The following is a 7,341-nucleotide window of genomic DNA, read 5'->3' as shown; positions in this document are numbered from 1 at the left end:
CCTTTTTGCTTATGGAGTATTTTTTTAATGTTTTAATTTGCTGCCCATGTTTTGGTTTGAGATAACTCATTTGGAGGTTTGTTTGGGATTATAATATTTCTAAGTTTTATTTATGCATAGAATCCTCCCTTAATTTCACTATTTTTTTTTAGAATGAGTACTATCCTTGCTTGTACAATCTTAATATTAAATTCGTGTTATCAGATAACAGTTTCCTATCATTTGCCTTAAAGTAAACTTGATTTTGTATCCTAAACTTTTTTGAATGTTTAATGATTTGTTGATATCCAACAGGCATAATATACTTTTATACTTTATATTCATGTCATTTATCATGTATCTGAGTACTTTTGTGCTATACTTTACATTTTAAAGTCAGATTGGCCTGCACCTACACTCCAGTGAATGTATGTGTGTAGACAGGCAGTGTTTCTACTATAATGAGGTGAATCAGAAAGTCAATTTTCCCTTAACATTCCTTATTTTAAATGCTGCTATTGATTTATTTACTTAAAGGCTTTTCCTTTACAAGGTTGCTATGGATATTGAGCCTCAATTATTGCATTTTGAATTTATTTTCTACCTAGAGTGTCGTATTTAAGTCAGAGCAATTATATGGGTTATGCTGAGTAACTTTTCATCATCTATAAGTGCTAGACCACCAAAAATATGTCTAATTCATAGGCTAGATTAAGAAGCAAATGCTTCATTGCTTGTCATTATGTCAGGAAAGTGAGCAAGAGATTTTTAAAGTTTAGGGTTTAGGAATAAAAATTAATCTCTCCCCTATTGCTTGAGTTATAAAACCATTGACTAAACCCATCTCACCAATAATAAGGTATTATGTCACCCTAAAAGTAATGTGCTTGGGGTCAAAAGGATTATAGAGACTGTGAAAAATGTGGAAGTAATGTGAAAAACATGAAAATATTGTAGAAGATATATAAAGTCCTGTTTCCGTGGGTCTATAACCTCTGCTATCACTTGATCTCTGTTTATTTTACAGGATCTTTGAGAATCAACTGATATAAGTATGGACTTCATTTATAAATGAGCACACCTTGCAGACTGGTGAGGCATCAGTACATTGCTATGCTCTTACTCAGCCCCCCACAGAGTCAACTGAAACAGATTAACTTCTTTGAGGCTCAAAGGTATTAATTCTCATCACTAGAACATGGATAATTTTTTTTAAACATCTTTATTGGAGTATAATTGATTTACAATGGTGACTTGATGGTGAATAGGATTGATCCTGAGCAAGAGTTTGTCTACAAGGAGTGTACGTGGAGCCTAAACCCACTGTGGTTTCTTTAAAAATATCTTAATTTTATTGACATTTGTTAAAGAAGCTATGACACTCAAGTCACTAGACTTTCCTGTAACATAGTGACTCAGTGGAAAAGTGAGAGAAGAAATTTAGCTTTCTAGAGTGCAACTTGCAGATGCAACTTCAGTAATTTTTCTCAACCTAGCCTAATTGTTGCAGCTGAGAAAAGTCTTTCCCTTTAGGGTTTAACTGCCCTAATAATCACCTTATCTCATAATAATATACCTCACTTTGTGCTATGGGAAATTATTTTCTCAACAGTCTAATGTCAACTGAATTAAACTGTGTGTAAAGAGACAATTTCAAATTATAAACAAATAGAGAATTTCGATCATGTAAATAAACGAACCAAAAAACATTGCTTCTTTTCAATAATTTTTTCATTATTCCAAGGCTAAACTCTAAATGTCTTTATATAACTTACAAGTCCCTGGATAAAATGTTCAGAAACCTCCTGTGATTGTTTGCTAAACCAGCTTCACTGACTGGCCCTTAAGACTTTTGAACTTGACTCACTTCTATGTGTCCAGATTCTTATCATGCTGTTTTCTTAACGAGAAGAGCTATTATTTCCCTTTGCACACTTTATACTCATTGCTCAGGTCTCATTATACATATTTGGTTTAGTGTCATATCTTCAGGGAAGACTTGTTCACCTCTGAAGTCTCTCTGTTACAAACATATAAACAATGCCCTAATTTTTTTTTGTTCAGAATGTTTTCACAATTACTTTGTATGTGACATAAATCATTAAAAGAAAAAAAAAACATTTTCTAAGAAGATATAATTTAGAACATAGTTGAACAAGCATCTGTAGTATCCTTTCTGTCAATACTGGTTTCATATATTTTATCTCTACCTTACTCTAAATTCTAGGTGTCTAGGAACAATGTTTACTCTGTTGTCCAGTGTATCCCTAGCTCCTGGTCAATACCTTACACATATTCATCATTTAATAAACATTTAATGAATTAACTAATTCAGTTAGCATACTAAAGTAGTATTGCCTATCTCCAATCTCCTAATCAAGAACACTGATCAAAAATCAAGAAAACCACATTTTACTTAGTTTATCTGTAGTCAGCCTTTTATATATTGAGGACTCCAATTTACTGACTAGTAGAGTTATTAAAATAATAGTTCCATAACTCTCAGTATTCAATATGAATTTGTGATAAATGACAATAAGTGAGATACACATTTTACTAAAACTGAACAGGTTGATTCATCAAAAAACCGAACACGTTGACATTAATGCAAAATTCAGCCCAAAGGTTAGTGATTCTTTTGGAAACATATATAGAAACTTTTAAATCAAGTACTTGAGATAGTTCTTTTTGCCATTTATACAAATATTCAAGCTTAACATGGCTAATAGAAAACTGTTTTTCTTATAAAATTTTCCTTATAGAATAATTATTATTAAATTTAAATGAATATAAGTTATAGGTATATGATCAATGCAATACATATTTATGTCTTTTTATGCAGCTAACTTCTTTGGACAGAAACAATTGGCCTAAGGGACAATCAGCATAATTTATATCATGCAAGCTAGACTGTAATTAAGCATCATATTCTAAACATCTTAAAATATACTCTTATTTTATTGCCTGATCCCTGATTAGAAGCCACATCAATTCAACAGGTAAAATATAGCAATGATCATGAATCAGATGGTTATCAGACAGGCTTTACATCTATTCATCCAAAGCAGAATTCATTTCTCTCTTTATGCTTCATTCCATACACATAGGAAAAAGTCAATCCACTGACAACTTAGTTAAAGAATTTGAGAATTTCCAGAGAGAGAAAGAAACAGATACAGAACTAGACACAGACATTTATTCATCATCAATTATGGTGATTATATATTAATATCAGCAGCACAAAATTATGTGTGTGTATGTAGTTTCCTCTAACCTGGTTTCTAAATGTCATGGTTAAATTATGTGTTTTTCTATTTTGAGGAAAGCATTGTTACTTTTTTAGATGATAATGCATTTTTTTTCTCTTTTGACAACTATTTTTTTTTATGTTTGTTATATGCATAAGCACATCTTTTCTTTAGTTTTACTATGTGTGGTGCTGAAATTTTATTCATTGAAATTCACCAACCTAAAGAGATCATAAAGTAGCCTCTGTTAATATATCCCTGTAATGTATTTTAAATATGAAACGAAAATTGGCATATTTCAGTATATCTTATTTTGGTAAGAATATATTTTTTCCACGTATAAGTTATAAGTTCCCACTTACATAAACACCTGTTCTGGATGTTGTTTTCACTTTAATGAGTTTGGGGAGGTTTATATCTCTGAACTGAGAGTAGTTCTATCATTTTGACATTTAATTTTGTTTCTCTTTTATAAATGTCTTGTAAAAAGAGAATTATTTAGCATCTGTTTCGTTATCTACCAACATCTGTCTGTTACCCACTGTAACAAAAAGTGCACACTTTTAAATCACAGATTGATTCAGTCTGTGAGGTAGAGCTTTTAATATCACACATTCCAGTAAAACATTATTGTAATGTTAGTACAAAAATAAATATTTTCTCTCCATCATTTTATATTGAATATACATATATATATAAACTGCATATGTATAATGAGAGAGAAAATGTTTACCTTTGTAATAACATGTATGTTTATGTTACTACAGATAAACATTTTATAAATGTAAATTATAATATACAAAAATTAAATTATAAACATTATCCACATACAATGTATAAATGTGTATAAATTATAAACATTATACAATATATATTCTGGACATACATAAAGAAATTATTTGGAGACTTGAATCAATTATTTTAAAAATTGAGGTTCGATTCTTCCTTTTGAAAATAAAAAAGTGGAGTTGGACATAATTTTAGCAGTGATTAGTTTGAATGGTTCAAAGATAAAGATCATTCAATAAAATTCAGTTAAAAACATTTAAAAATATGAAATCATCACAATAGCTTCTTTCTCAAATAAGGTTACTCCAAAACCTCACAACCTCTCAACGCATTCAACTTCTATTGAGACGAACCTCCATAATGAGCCAAACGTCCTTCATTCAGACTTATTTATATGAAACTTTGCTTTGGAAGTGAGCAAATTGAGGAAGAAAGCTCTGCGGGGGAAGGGAATTAATTTTTGGCTTATTCAAGAGGCATCTAAATTTCAGGAGCGTCTGTGGTTCGAGTTTGGGGCATAGAAGAGGCATCAATGAAGCCCGCAGCATCACCCAATGCTGTGGCTGCCTCTAGTGCTCAGTGAGGTGTGGCAATCATGACGATTCCTTCCTGGGCAATTTTCTTATCCATTATGTTGAGCTTGGGGCTGGTTCTCTGGCCTCATAAACAGTTCTGTGGGCTGCTCTTGTTTTTTTTAATGTTTTTTTTTTGTTTGTTTGTTTTTTCTTAATTTGCAGAGTCACTGCCTTTGGCTACAATTTAAACCCTGACAATACAAGAGAAACAAACAAATAGATATGTAATATATTGTTAGGTGTTTATACGTGCTATGAAAAATAAATCAGGGGCTACAGTTTCAAATAGGGTCGTCAGGGCAAGTCAGACTTTGGAATATTCAAGTTTCTAGATGCTTCAGTTTGATATAAGAAGGCAGTATTTCAAAAGATTAGAATGAAGTATGAAAATGAGCTCTAACTTTTTCTGGAGAAAAAGTCTTCCACATCCAACTAACAGAAATGGAAAGGCCCAGAGGTAGAAATATACTTGGTGTGCATGAGAGGGTACATATTGTTCAAATATTTTTCAAATAATACAAAATATTGTAAGACAAACATTATGATAAGTATATTATGTATATTTAGTGTAAGATTAATCTGTTTAATTAAAAAGTCACAATATTCTATGAAATAGATATTGCCTTGGAATAATAACAAAGCTAAAGAAAGGAAATTAAAAGAATCAGCACTATATTTCGTGTAAAATATGTCATTGTCCATGGTAGAACATACACATCTTTGATTTGCTTTTGATTAAATAATAATTAGTATTTACTTAATACATTTTTATTTATAAAGCCCATTCTGTTCTGGACCTGATTTATTTCTAGAGTTATATAATATTCATGTTAAATATTAAAATGCTGAGTAATGCATTCTTTTCAATTGGTTCAGAACATACTACAACAATATTTTAAAAAGCAAGTGTTATAATGCAAAGTGACTGGTGATATCTTATTTTATAAGTTGGAAGAAGTGATCTTGAAGTACTGCTTATGACTGGGGAAATATGAGGCACAGATGAAGGATATGTCAGATAGTGAGATATAGAAATAAATAGTTGGTAGTTATAAATGGATAAACAAATATAGTTAAATATAGATGGTTCATATTTAACACTATTATTAAAAGTTAGTAAGTTTATGGTTTTACCGAGTTAAAAAAATAATGTAGGGTAAAATCAAATAACAATTACAAATATCATAACTGAGAACCACATACATAGTTGGAATATTCATTTCTGACATTTGCCATATAGACAGAAACTGTGGGAGGATTCTCTTCTGTCCTCATTGTGTGCTGTAGCTGCAGCTAAGGCCATGGCTAAACAACACTACAATAACATAGACATATTTCACATTTCAAAGTCAGAAAAACAGAAAACAAATCTTCTAACAGTGGGAAAGTCCATGCTACTTAACTCCTAATGCCTGGTGATCATTTGCACTGATAGTTCCACAGTTAACAGCTGCCAAGCTTTTGTCTTTCCAAAACTCCATACAGAGACAAGTTGCATGCTTATCATGTATATGTTATATTATGTTATATTATTTTTCCATATATATATATATATATATATTCTTCATCTTATATGTATCCTTTTGGAAATCCAATAATGATCGACCTAACAAAGTTGATGCGAACTCATGTAAGCATGTTTTTCATGAAACATATTCCATGGCATTCACATTTAGTCTTGCTTATTATCAAATATAAAAACAAATATGTGCTTTTACTACAGTATGCATCAAAATATTATAGAAAATTTAGGAAAAAATAAAACTAGTCCTAACTAATCCCCTTAATGTTTTTCAAGGAAATTTTTCCTTTTTAATTTTTCTTGGAGTATAGTTGATTTACAATGTTGTGCTAGTTTCAGGTGTACAACAAAGTGAATCAGTTATACATATACATATATCCACTCTTTTTTTTTAGATTCTTTTCCCATATAGGCCATTACAGAGTATTGAGTAGAGTTCCCTGTGTTGTACAGCAGGTTCTTATTAGTTGTCTATTTTATATATTGTAGTGTGTATATGTCAGTCCCAATCTCCCAATTTATCCCTCCCCCCCACCTCCTGGTATCCATAAGTTTGTTTTCTACATCCATGACTCTCCTTCTGTTCTGTTAACAAGTTCATTTGTACCATTTTTTAGATTCCACATATAAGCAATATCATACGATATTTGTCTTTCTGTGTCTGACTTACTTCACCCAGTATGACAATGTCTAGGTCCATCCATGTTGCTGCAAAGACATTATTTTGTTCATTTTTTATGTCTAAGTAATATTCCATTGTATTTATGTACCACATCTTCTTTACCCATTCCTCTGTTGATGAACATTCAGGTTGCTTCCATGTCCTGGCTATTGCAAATAGTGCTGAAATGAACATTGGGGTGCATGTATCTTTTTGAATTATGGTTTTCTCTGAGTATATGCCCAGGAGTGGGATTGCTGGGACATATGAAAATTCTATTTTTAGTTTTTTAAGAAATCTCTATACTGTTCTCCATAGTGGCTGTACCAATTTACATTCCCACCAGCAGTGTAGGAGGGTTCTCTTTCTCCACACCCTCTCCAGCATTTATTGTTTGTGGATTTTTTGATGATGGCCATTCTGACCAGTGTGAGATGATTCCTCATTGTAGTTTTGATTTGCATTTCTCTAATAATTAGTGATGTTGAGCATCTTTTCATGTGCTTTTTGGCCATCTGTATGTCTTCTCTGGTGAAATGTCTATTTAGATCTTCTGCCCATATTTTA

This window comes from Delphinus delphis, chromosome 4, assembly GCF_949987515.2.
Source record: "Delphinus delphis chromosome 4, mDelDel1.2, whole genome shotgun sequence".
Lineage (NCBI taxonomy): Eukaryota > Metazoa > Chordata > Mammalia > Artiodactyla > Delphinidae > Delphinus > Delphinus delphis.
This window is presented reverse-complemented; position numbering follows the sequence as displayed.